Below are 13010 nucleotides of genomic sequence, written 5' to 3' on the forward strand. Positions count from 1 at the left end.
AAAAGCGGACCCAGACGCGCTTTTCATCAGCCATACACTTAGTAGCACGCTTCACCGTGTAGTTTGAGGGCAGAATGACAAATCTGCGCCATCTGCGCCCGCACGACAAGTGTGGCGCTAGTGTAGCAAACGATGTAAGTTACAAAGTAATTTTTATTCAGTGTTTATGTTGACTAGCACTAAATAAAAATTACACTCAACTTTTTATATTTGTTTATGAGTTTTAGTGTACCTCAGTTTTTTTTTATAATTGTATTAGGAGAACACACTGAAATTATTGCGCTGACGCCTGCGCTGCCACTGCTCGACGTTTTTTTTTTTTTTTTCGGCGCAACTAGGTTCGCGTTCGCACTACTTACTTATTTTCATATGGTCTGTGGTTGGCGAGCACATGGACGTGCCAGCTTGTGAGCTATGTTTTGATCGTGTGTGTGTGTCGCAGATTTGCGTTTCTACTTATTCGTGATGAAGGTTAGTGTATATTTATCTTTATGGAGCGCGAACTAGTTGTGGATTTTGCTGCTGGGGGGAACAAACACATCGTAAACACGTCTTCAGCTATCTGCAAGCCTGTTCGCTCGTCGGACAAAGGACTGAGCATGCATCAGCGTGCAGATGAGTGGCATTTCCAGCAACCTTTAATGCTCTTACAATACATTGTTGAGTGGTTGCGCTATTGAAAGAGAAATGATTTGCTCTTATTCACCGTATCCATTGCTAGCCGTATCGGACTAAATTACCTCTATTACCGCCTGCATACCCTCTTGCTTCCCCTGTCACCTCTGCAGTGCCAGTGTACTTTTGCAGTTAAAAGTTCATTTCCGCAACACTACCTCGCTTGAAAAAACATTGGGGCGGGGTTGTAGCTGCATTCAAACTGGCACTTTTCTACCATTGGCTTTATGTAATGTTAACGGCTGAGTGTTGGGGCCTTGGGCCGCATTTTTTAGAGATGTAAAGTGTATGTAAATCAGTAAGTGAACAAATCATTGTCGCATCACTTCACTGGCATAGCCAGGCGGTTGCGCACAGAATTTTTTTAGGCCGGGCGTAGGGAGCCCAAATTGACGACCATATTCGCTTGCCCGGCCTATTCAGATAAGCGGACCCCCCCCCCCCCCCCTCCCCGCACGCCTAAAAAAAAAAATCTGCCTACATCACTGCGTCACTTGCTTCACCTCTGCGCTGAACGTACTATTTTATAAGCGCACCATCAAGCCAGCAGTTTACATATTGACAGAACAATTGGAGGAGGAATGACCCAAATCTTTCAGATTTCTTTAGTGATGCAAAACCTTAGCAAAACTGAATATTGTAAAAGACAATCATAAATGCTGTATGTTCTCGTTAGCGCTGTCATTATTCTGTATCATGAAATCTTTATGCGCTGTGAAAACTTGGCATGCCGTTGAAGTCACATATCGACGTTAATACCAATCGACGAAAATTTCAACAACCTCAATAACGCCGTTTGGGATTTGCCGCATGCACATAATTAGGCTGATTCCCACTTGGCTGTTCTTAACCTGACTTCACTGCTACCAAATGAAACAATATTTGATGCATGTCTTTTACTTTTTTTTTCAGGGATATGACACAAATTTGGTTATACTGCAGATAAAGATGCTCCCAACGATGCTAAAGTACAGAAAGCAAGTGAATTTTGGTAAGTGCAGACTTTTTGTACTACGTATATGAAAGCATCGCTTTTTAGGGGCAAACTGTGCATGTGTTGGCCAGAGAATAGTTCATTATGCCACATGGTTACACTGGCACTGACAATTCGACATGGCTCCGCTGGCCCGTGTGTGTGCTCACACTGTTACCTTTAAGATAAAATGTTTATGTTTCATTGCAGGGATTGCTGTTTGTACTAAAAAGCCAACTGCCAAGATTTGTTTACGCTGGTACTCCTAAAAGTGTGCTTTCCCTATTTACATGGATTTTGGCTTGCACAAAGCATAACACTTGGGCCTAGATTCACAAAGCTGTCCATGCGCAGGCCTTCATAACAGCGTTTCTTGACTTGCCTTTACCCTGTTTTCTGCAGATGTTTCGTGGGTTTAAAAGTGCCACAGCATGTTGACCTCCCCCACTCTGAAATATTCGCGTTCAAAGTTCCGCAAGAGTGGGCTCAACTTTCTTGTGCACCTCTTTGCTAGTCCAAGATACTGAAGTGTTATGCTCTTACTAGAGGTGACAGTGTTTCTAATGTTTGTATTTCCATCACATTGACCAAGTATGCGATCTTGGCTTGACTGGTAGCACATCCTCAAGAAATGTCTTTGTGGCACATGTAGAAGGCAGTACAAAATAAATAGGCAGACATTCACACCGGGAGCTAACTTCTAATAATGCTTTTTTTTTTGGAAACCATGGTGTGCTTATTCCAATTTGTCTAACAAGCAGTAACCTGTTTGGCTGTGAACCAACAAGACGTTGAACTAATAAAAGCTTCACATCTTGTTGCTCTCAAATATATATGTATTGGCAAGCTATCTGTGACACTGTCAAACAAAGAATCAGAATATCTGTGCATGCCTTAAGATATATTGCTTCGTTTACATATCTCGCGGCTGTGACTCGTCAACCGAGTGAACAAATGCACCCTAGTTTTCTAAATTTAAAGCATTTTTTGAAGGTAGCACGGTCTACATTTATTTGTCTATAGTTTTGTCCAGCCGTTTGCGTCAGGTACAAAATAATATACTGAAGATTATCATGTAGCCTCTGCAAATGGTTGCTTTCAAGCAGGCTTTGCATGCTTGGCTTGTGCCTACAGGTATTGCACAATTCAAGACGCAGCAGCGTATGATATAACAGTAGAATCGAGAGCAACTATGTGCACGAGCTAAATAAGTATTTTAACATGAGCGGACAGTACGTGTTATTTGCCACACACATGACCTCATTTAGAATGCCCATTGGTGAATGGGCTCATAGAAATGTCACTCAGCTGTGTATAGGAAACAAGTTAACTGAACCTAAGGGTATCTTTAACTGCTACAAATGTGTCTTGTTGAGGTGCTGCACATTTTCTTCCAGAATATTGCTGTCTGAGACATCATGTGAAGAGCGTCTACCACATCAGCATTTATATGGCTTGCCAAGTAACGTTTGACCGAACCTTCCTTTTTTTTCACATTTCGTTTTGCAGTAGACATCCTAGAATATAAGCGCTGCTGCAGTGTGTGTGACTCATTGTTATGAATTGATCCTGGCATGTTTAACCTCACATTTCTATTTTTTTTCTTGCAGCAATGAGATGCTTCACATATGCCTGCGGTGACGTTCTGCTGCGCTAGCCTGATGGAAACACCAGCTGCGAAACTTGAGTTCTTCAGAATTGGAGAAGTTGCCCTTCTCTCACCAATGATGACACAGACTGCCCTATGCTAGAAATTCAAGATTGTTTTTCCACGGATGACGCAGAAAACCTTTGATGTATTATGGTGTTTGTTTAGCGCTGGCTGTGGTGTGGCGAAGTCTACTTTTACGCGTGGTCACACGTCGCCTCATAAAAAGAACAATAAAGCATTTATTTTCCTTTCAATATTGTCCACTTTTTGTGTTAGAAGCACCCAAGCAGTGCTCTTCCAAGGAGCTCTCGCCATGTGTTAAGCGTGTGACAAGCATACTCGAGATAAATACTCATTTCCCCAAGGAGTAACTGGAAGCATGTGCAGTTGGTTTTCAGAGAGTAACTGCGAACACGTGAGAGGAACGGTAAAGAGTAACTGTTGCTCTTAGAAGAGCAACTGGTGGGAGTAATGGTTGGTCGGCAGGGAGCAACTGGTGGGAGTAACTGTTGGTCTGCAGGGAGGAACTGGAGGGAGTAACTGTTCATCCCCCGAAGGAGGAACTGAAAGGAGAGCAACGGTTCCTCCCTCTGCAGTTACTCCTTTTAGGAGAGTAATGGGAGTGGCAATGCAATTGCTCCCTGAAAGGAGCAACCCCTATACCCCTGTTGCTCCGTTTTGGCTTAGAGTGTACTGCTTCTGTGAGTCTGTCAAGTCTTTGTTGATGGCTGGTGTTAAGGCCGAGGAAGCAGCATGATCTGCAGAATGGCCTTTAGAGGAGACCGGGGTAAGAGGCACGACTTACACAGGCTCCAGATCGGCAACGCAGGCGACAGTAGTGCCCCGTGGCAGTAAAATTTTATCTGGTGTGGTGTTTCTGGCAGCGAAGACAGCTGATCCATTGTTGAAGCGAGCCACACCTGATGCGAGAGCTATGCCTTTATTAAGGTAACGGGGCGACGGAGTGACCAAAATGTCACCAGAGTCGACGTCGCTGGACAAAACTGTGACTAATTGATGTTCGTGTGGTGGTAACTGGATGTCTACAGCAGCGATGAGTCGAAGTGGCGTGTAGGTTTTATCCGCGAGCAAGTGGTTTGTGTCAGTAAAATGGACGACACGTTGCGCACAACAAATAGCCGCGGAAGCAGAGGAACGAAAGTCCCAGCCTAAAATGAGTTTGTGGGAGCTCGGGGATAGCACAGCAAATTCTATATGATGAATAATGTCCTCGATTAGCACACATGCAGTAAAGAGAGTGGAAGGGCGAATCATTGTTCCCTTGGCTGTAACCAGTGTTGGTCCATCATAAGGCGTCGTGACTTTTCGAATGCGGGTACACAAATCAGCAAGAATGATATAAAACGCAGACCCAGTGTCCACCAAAGCATCAACGTCCACTCCCTCAACTGATACTAAAATCATATTGTAAATTCACGCTGGAGGAATTAGAGTCCTGTGTTGGAATGCAGTTTGTCCTCCGAAAAGCTACATCGCTTAGTTTTCCGGACGCCGATCAGAAGCGAGGGAAGCAGGCTGAAGAGGAGAAGAGGAGCGACGGTAGGGCGACGGTGAACGGCGTCGCATTGATCGATGACTACTACGCCGTTCACCCGATGCTGGTGGAGATGGAGACCGACGCGGCAGTGACGATTAACGGCGGCCCTGGTACAAGGCTCTTGCGGTATAGTCCCGTTCGTGTATGTTGTACCCTCGACGCTCGCCTTGCTGGCGCTTGCGGCAAAAGCGTGAATTGTGACCACGATAGCCGCAATAATAGCACGTAGGGCGAGTCGATCAATAACGAGAGTAGTAGCTTGCGTTAACTGCACCGGGAGAGAGAGAGCTGTGAGAGGGACAGATGAGGGCTGAGGCGGTGGTGACGGAAAGCTCTTGGGAAAGCTTGTAGGAGGAGCGGCAGCAACTGACACGTACGTTCGTGGCGGCGACGTCGAGCTGACGGTGCCTGATGGTGCGGCGGTGGCATACGAGAACGATGGGAGAGTACGAGCGACAGTGGGCTGCAGGTGGGCCATGTGGGTCATGGACGTGAGCTCCTCTCTGATGACATCTCGCAGTGACGTTGAAGAAGACTGAATGGGACACACTGAAGGCATTGTGAATCCCATTGATTCTAATTATTCGCGTATAATCACCCTCATTGTGTCTCGTAGGTTTGGATCCAAGGTAATACGGGCAGCATCACTGTCTGGTTGTAGGCGCATAGACTCAAGTTCTTCGAGGCGCTGACAGGTTGTCGCAACGTCAGCAACGGTTGCCGGATTCTGGAATGCAAGGGCATTGAATGCGACGTGTGCAATCCCCTCAAGAAGCTGGCGTACTTTGTCTGACGCTGTCATTGATGTGTCCACCCGGCGGCAAAGTGAAAGAACATCCTCGATGTAGGATCTATACGACTCCCCGATGTGATGTTTCCGAGTCGCGAGAGCCTTCTTTGCGAGAGCCGAACAGCCAGTGGGCCAAAGACAAGGCAAAGCTGATCTTTGACGGCTGACCAGTCGGGGATGTCGATGAAATGGTTGAGGAAGCACGTCTTCGCGACACCCGTGAGGTAGAATGAGACGTGAGCGAGTTAGTAGGTGTTATCCCACTGGTTAGCAGCGCCGACACGTTCGAAATCGTCAAGCCATTGCTCCACATGTTCCCCGCGCATACCAGCGAAGGGATGGGGCTCACGCTGGAGGCTGTTAATGACGTGAGAAGGTGCAGCACGAGATGGCAGAGTTTGAGTGGCTGCAGCACCGACTTCATTTTGATGCGACATATTTCCGGACACCTGGCCCAAGCGGCGACCTGAACGTAGCTCCAGGGGTAGAGTGGTCGAGAGGACGACGGGGGATCTAACAGCACGCTCCACCACGTATGAAGTCTTGGTTTGGAAGACCTTTATTAGGCCCGAGGAACCGGCAGCCGACAGCTACGATGAACAAACAAAGATGATGATGCTAGACGACAACAATGAGGATGCATGAGCAACACTTGATAATGATGATAATGTACAGGTGAAGAAGATGGTTATACTAAATGCCCACAGTATACGTAGAACGGTTGGGAGCCAGCAAACAACGCTGAACAGAGCTTTTCTGGATCTTGTGCAGTCATATATGTCAAAAAATTTGAGGAAAAAACTAACTTTGTCTGACCAGTTCTGCTAGTTTGCTGCAGAATCATATAACATCAAGAAAGTTTTCTTAAGTAATAGTTCGTCACAACAGTTGTCAACATGTGTGACTGAAAAGAGAAGTTCATGCAACTCAGCATCAACTTCTAACTTCATGGCTGTTATTTTAACGAAATGCCGCTTGCAAAATATAGAACGCGCACTGCATGAGGACTCACAATGCACATCGAAACCGAACTCTCATTGTGTTGTCTCCGACCTCGTGAAATAAAGAAGAATAGCTTACTAACACATGATAAAATACACACCACACAGGCGAAACTGCACGTGAGTCTTTCTGTCAAGTCGACGTCTTCTTTCACTGGTTCACAAAAGGGCACGTGCATTTCTAACAATTGCATTTTCATGCCCACTGCTTTATTTATAAACGACGCTGGCTCCTTACGAGCACCTGCATTAGTTTTCTTTGTTGTTCAGACTTCCGCCTAGAAGGTTGTGCACGGTTCAAGGCTTTTATGAAGAATCTCAGCCTTGTCAGCACATAAAACCCTACCACTCGCTGAGTGACATGTTCATGGTGCTCCTCACATCCAATCAGTTTCACTTTGTTCACCTTTAGGAGCTCTATGAGATCCATGATGCTGTCATGGTGCACGCGGCGGGTGCTAAAACAATCGGTGAATATGTCCTCAAGAAATCCAACAAAGTTCACCGAAGTCGAAGATGGGTATAAAAGGCCCCCGTAATCACACTGTTGGGTGAACTGCGCGATAGCGCTTTCAGATTCTCGCGAAGTCAAGAAGTCGTTTTCGCAAGCAGAACAGTGCAACGGCACGATGCATTTCCTCGCAACAAACACGCTAATGTAATGGACCAGTCTGCAGTCACTTCTGACGAACACGTATTCTTTATGGTCACTCTCAAATGGCATCACATCATCGAACATATCGTTTTCATTGCTTTTAAACTGATTTTCATTTTGTGCATGAGTGAAGCCTGGGTTCTGCGGTGGTGGTGACGGGGGCGGGCACAGTCCAGGGGACAAAAGAGAGTAAAGTGTGTCAGGAGCCACATTGCCCTTGTCCGGCGAGCGCACAAGGTTGCAAAAGCTGATGCATGACATTGTGTCGAGAAACTGCTGCGGTGTAGGATGATCGTTATTCCCGCTGCACTGCAGCACTATACCGAAAGTGTTCTTAGTTCAGCCGTGCTGTCATCAGGTAGGCATAACCTACTTCCGTCGTCAGATATTCCAGCAATAGCAAGGTGCTTTTGATGGTTACTCGGAGCCCTGCTGCTGTGGACTGACTCAGGAAGCCCCGCTTGCCTTTTGCGTGTGACTCCCATTCTGTCAAGTAAGCAAGAAAGGTGTAGAGGCAGTCGACCGCACTCGAGTTCAACCGCAGCGCTACTCTGGCGTATCGCAAGGACATGATGGTGATGATGCTGTTTATCGTCCTGCATAAAAGAAAAGAAAGTAAGAAGAGCGTTACTTTATGCCTGTGTGCAAGATATTTTTAGCAGGAACGCGCAATGCACATGACACTGCATGTCATTGTGGGGATTCGTGCCTCATTATTTCAGGTGCGTAAAGATGTTGCAAAATTAGTACAATGTAATTATGCTGTTTTGTTTCTGGATAGAGGTACACTGCTCTAGTACAACTTAGCGCATGTAACGTTACAAAATTTACTACTATGTTTGCAAGAAACGCTGTGAGTTTGGGCGAGAAGAAACGCAGTAAGTGTCACATGATATACTCTGCGTAGAGAAAATTTTGCTTCATATTTGTGAGCTTGACATTTCAGTAACATGTTCGAAAAACTTATAGGAGCGTTTTATGTGGTTTCGAGGATTCCCTTGCAGCATGTTCGATGTGTTCTGCAATATGCCGTTTCAGGTGACTCTGATGTATATACACACTCAGAACGGTACACTCACTCTAGTGTATATTACTTGTTCAAGTACCCAGCTGTGCAAACAAATATTTCCTTCTTCCTGACTTTCCAAACATATCCTAAGCATTGCTGCTGATACCAACACAATTAAGATATCGGACACACTTCCTCAAAGAACCGCAAAGTCACCTGTATGCAGTTGCGTCTTGATGGATCGACATCTTGTTGCTTGGTAGAAGCGCAGACCACGGGTCACTTGTGGACCGAACAATTGGTAGGCGTAGGGGACGCGCATCTTCTCAAAGTTATTGGGATTAGAGTGGGCCTCCCGTATGCCATGCATCACGTGAAGTGTCACAATATTCATCCATAGCGTAGGCGTCTTTGACAGCGTCCAAGGAGACCTGAAACATAAATCATATATGTAATTGAAACTGCTTCTATTGAAGTGATTGGGATCGACGCTCAAATTATTTGGAAAAAACCCGGAAACTTTTAAACTTGAGGAAGTAATTTGATGGCTCTTCAAAGTCTCGAATATTTAACGAGCTAGGCGACAAATAAATACTATCAGGTCATCGTTAATGCCAACGATCTAACCGTGCGTATGTGAAAATTTGCTAGGGGGCTCTGACATGAAGCCTCCTCTAATGTCGCCCGGACATAAATGGAACCGTGTCCAGCCGAGGTGGCATTGACGGGTTAATTCACGATATGCAAAAACGCGGTAAACGAATGAAGTTACTGTGTGAGCAGGGACGGATCCAGCCACTCATTTTACGGGGAGGGGGAGGGGGGGTCGCCTGAAGTAACTTTGGAGAGGTGGGAGTAACCATGACTTTTTTGTTTTTGCTAGCAGAAAAACCTCTTCATTGCACAAATTATGTCAATATGTGCTCACAGTGGTTTCACTCCTTTGTAATGATTGATGATATGAGGTGAACTCCGAGCCCTATATTGAGAGGGAGGAGCGCCGACAGATATTTTTTTGAGAAAGGCGATCGCCCTCCCCTCTTCACCCCCGCTCTGGATCTGCCACTGAGGCCGATGCACAAGGTTGAAAGCAGACGGTTATTGCCATTAAATCATGAAACCGACCACAGCCGCACGCTTCATACGGTACGTAAATGCTTGGCTACCGAGTCCAATGCACAATGCCTGTAGGGGGCGTGCGGCTTCGTCAAACGAAAGCTAACGTGGTAAGAAGTACAGACTTTCTCACTGAAGGCTGCCTGGGCGCTGCCATAGCCCTCTCTGTGGGCTGTTGTTACCCCTCCCTCGCTACCCCCAAAGGAAAAAAAAAAGACTGCTGAGCATGAGACGTTGGATTTAGTGCTCCCATGCGACAGCCCAGAAAGAACGGTATCCTCCTCTCCATTAAAAAAAGAGTGGGTCTGTATACGTTTTAGCGCAATAGCATGATAAAAGAACAAACTGTATCTACAAAATAAAAAAATATTCTCCGTTAAATTGGGTTTGGCGGACAAATTCGTTCGCTAACTCTGGAACTTCGCCAAATCAAGTGTATATATTGTGAGAATTCATTGTACGTCATCTTCCTCATCTATCAATTATCATCATCAGTCTTCGGCACGTTCCTCTTCATGATCGGCGCCATTTTGCTGTTGCTTCAATAAAGCGTCAGCTGCACCGTTGTATTTCAAGTGGTGGAGGTGCTTCCCGATCTCTTCGACCTCTCTCCATCCAAAGCCAGCTCCTGGAGCTCCGTTCGGGACGTCGCTTGCGCCACCAGAGCACCATGGCCCAAGAGCAAGCCCAACCGAACCACTCGCCGGCGCAACCACCAGCCGCCAACCCTAGCCCGGTCAACAACCCCCCTCGGGAGCCTCCAATCTTCTCCGGTCTGCCTGGCGAAGATGTCGAAGACTGGCTCGACAACTATGACCGCGTAGGTGTCTACAACAACTGGAACGAGGCATCGAAATTAGCACGCGTCCAGTTCTACGTCTCTCAGGTTGCCAAGACGTGGTTCCTGAACCATGAGAGCGACTTCCGCGATTGGTCTTCCTTCAAAGACCAGCTCCGACGCATTTTCGGTACACCAACCGTCCGTTCAGAAGTTGCTCGCAAGAAACTGGCAGAACGCGTTCAACATTGCGGTGAGTCCTACACTTCCTATATTGAGGATGTGCTTGCACTTTGCCGCCGTATCGACGACACCATGCCAGAAGGTGATCGTGTCCGGCACCTTCTGAAGGGTATCGGACCTACCGCTTTCAACGCCCTCGTCGCACACAACCCTTCGACGGTTTCCGACGTCGTCTCGGTATGCCAGCGGCTTCATACCCTGCAGTCAATCCGCCTACGACCCGACTTCTCTGAGAACCCCCTGGCAAACAGTATGGAGCTCCGAACCATCATTCGAGACATTATTCGTGAGGAATTGCAAGCCTACACTTTGCCTCCTTCTAACAACGTTCCCGCTCAACCAGCCTCTAGCGATCTGCGTGGAATTATTAGGGAAGAAATGTCAGCGTTCCAAAGCATTCACCGTGCTCCACCATGCGCCCAACCCCCCTCGTATGCACAGATCGCTGCAATGCAACCCTCGCCGTCTCCAGCACCACCACCTGTACCTGATCACGAACATCTCGCACCTCTAGTCGCCCGTCCACCGAACCCTACCTACCATTCTTCCTGGCGGGCCCCACGTCCTATTTGCTACTACTGTGGAATTCGAGGACACATTTCCCGGGTCTGTCGACGTCGGCAGCAAGATGAACGTCGTGGTTATGCCGCTTTTGAACGAGACGACACATATGCTCGAGGTTACTACCGTTATGCCGACAGTCCTTCCAACCACCGATCACCGTCTCCTGTGCGCATTTCCAACACGACCAACAATACACGTGCATCCCGACCACGCTCCCCTTCGCCACTCCGACGCTCTGTTTCACCACTTCGGCCTGTCTCTCAACTGGCTGCCCAGCGATCGGAAAACTAAACAGTGCAGTTTTTGGAGGGAAAACTGCATCGCGGCGAAATGACCCAAGTCCTCCTGAACGACCGTCAAACATGTTATTGGTAACTGTGGAAGGTGTGCGGGTGTTGGCTTTGGTGGACACGGGAGCAACTATTTCAGTTATGCGTGCCGACTTGTGTTCTCGATTGCGGAAAGTGAAGACACCCTACCTTGGATCATCTTTGATTGGGGCCAATGGAGCAATAATTGGACCATCGGCCCAATGTACAGCGCGTGTCTTCATTGATGGTATTCGTCACCACATCACCTTCGCTGTCTTAATTTCATGTGCTCATGAACTAATTTTAGGCTGGGATTTTCTCTCATCAGCATCTGCATTAATTTCTTGCCGTCAACGTGTAGTCGAAATGACCGAGACCGATCACTGCAGCGAACGCGTCGACGAAAGACCATTGCGTTTCTTCACAGCTTCCGAATCCATACTACTCCCGGGTCAAGAGCAACTCATCACCATCACTTCTCCGAATATTGCCAATGATGACGTCCTCATCACCCCTTCCAGCAGCTGTCTAGCTCGCGGCGTTGTAGTCCCCTCCAGCCTGGTGCGGTTCAAAGACAGTGCAGCGATAATCATTGGCCTGAACCCTACCCCAGAGCCCGTCCTCCTACCCCAAGGTTCTGCAGTGTCATGTTATGTGGATACCCAACCGGTTTCTTTGGTCTCTCTTGACGCCTTGACAGCTCAGCCACAACAGGCCCAGTCGGTTACGTCCTCCTCCTTTGCTCCCAGGATAAATCCTGACCTTTCTGCTTCTCAGCGTGAGGCGTTGCTGAATTTGCTCAGGAAACACCAGGCCTCCTTCGACGCCAATGCTTCGGCACTAGGACAGACCACAGTTGCGCATCATCGCATCGACACTGAAGGTCAGACTGTTGTACGCCGTCGTCCCTACCGAGTCTCCTTGGCCGAGCGCAAAATCATCGAGGAGAACGTGACCGATATGCTAAACAGAAACATCATACGACCCTCTACCAGTTCTTGGTCATCACCCGTTGTGTTGGTACAAAAGAAGGATGGATCGGTACGATTTTGTGTTGATTACCGCGCGCTCAACAAGATTACCCGAAAGGATGTACATCCGATGCCCCGTATAGATGATGCACTTGACTCATTGCAAGGCGCCCAATACTTCTCCACCCTTGACCTTCGGTCCGGGTATTGGCAAATACCAATGGACGAAGCAGACAAAGAAAAGACCGCCTTTTCTACGCCGGACGGTCTTTACGAGTTTAACGCAATGCCATTCGGTCTATGTAATGCTCCCGCCACATTTGAAAGGATGATCGACACTGTTCTTCGTGGCCTCAAGTGGAAAACTTGTCTATGCTACCTCGATGATATCGTCGTGTTTTCTTCCACTTTTGATGATCATCTGCAACGCCTAGATCAAGTGCTTACATGTCTCTCTAACGCTGGACTTCAACTAAACACAAGGAAGTGCCATTTTGGCAACACAGCTATAAAAGTACTAGGACATCTCGTTACTAAAGATGGCATCCAGCCCGATCCGGACAAAATTTCCGCAGTCCTCAACTTTCCGCGACCCTTTCGCTCCAAAGAACTACGCAGTTTTCTTGGACTCGCATCGTACTTTCGCTGCTTCATTCGCAACTTTGCCACTATTGCCGCTCCTCTCCACAAGCTCCTTGCTAGTACCGGTTCCTTC

The 13010-nt window shown here is 47.4% G+C and overlaps 1 long non-coding RNA gene across 1 annotated transcript; it reads left to right on the forward strand.

The window, feature by feature from the left end:
* The first annotated feature begins 362 nt into the window (after positions 1-362).
* On the forward strand, positions 363-3553 carry LOC142783860 (uncharacterized). Its single transcript, XR_012888533.1, has 2 exons — positions 363-471; positions 1588-3553. It is a non-coding gene; the product is annotated as an uncharacterized LOC142783860 (long non-coding RNA).
* The last annotated feature ends 9457 nt before the right edge of the window (positions 3554-13010 follow it).

The sequence above is a fragment of the Rhipicephalus microplus genome, unplaced genomic scaffold, assembly GCF_043290135.1.
Source record: "Rhipicephalus microplus isolate Deutch F79 unplaced genomic scaffold, USDA_Rmic scaffold_12, whole genome shotgun sequence".
Taxonomy (NCBI): Eukaryota; Metazoa; Arthropoda; class Arachnida; order Ixodida; family Ixodidae; genus Rhipicephalus; species Rhipicephalus microplus.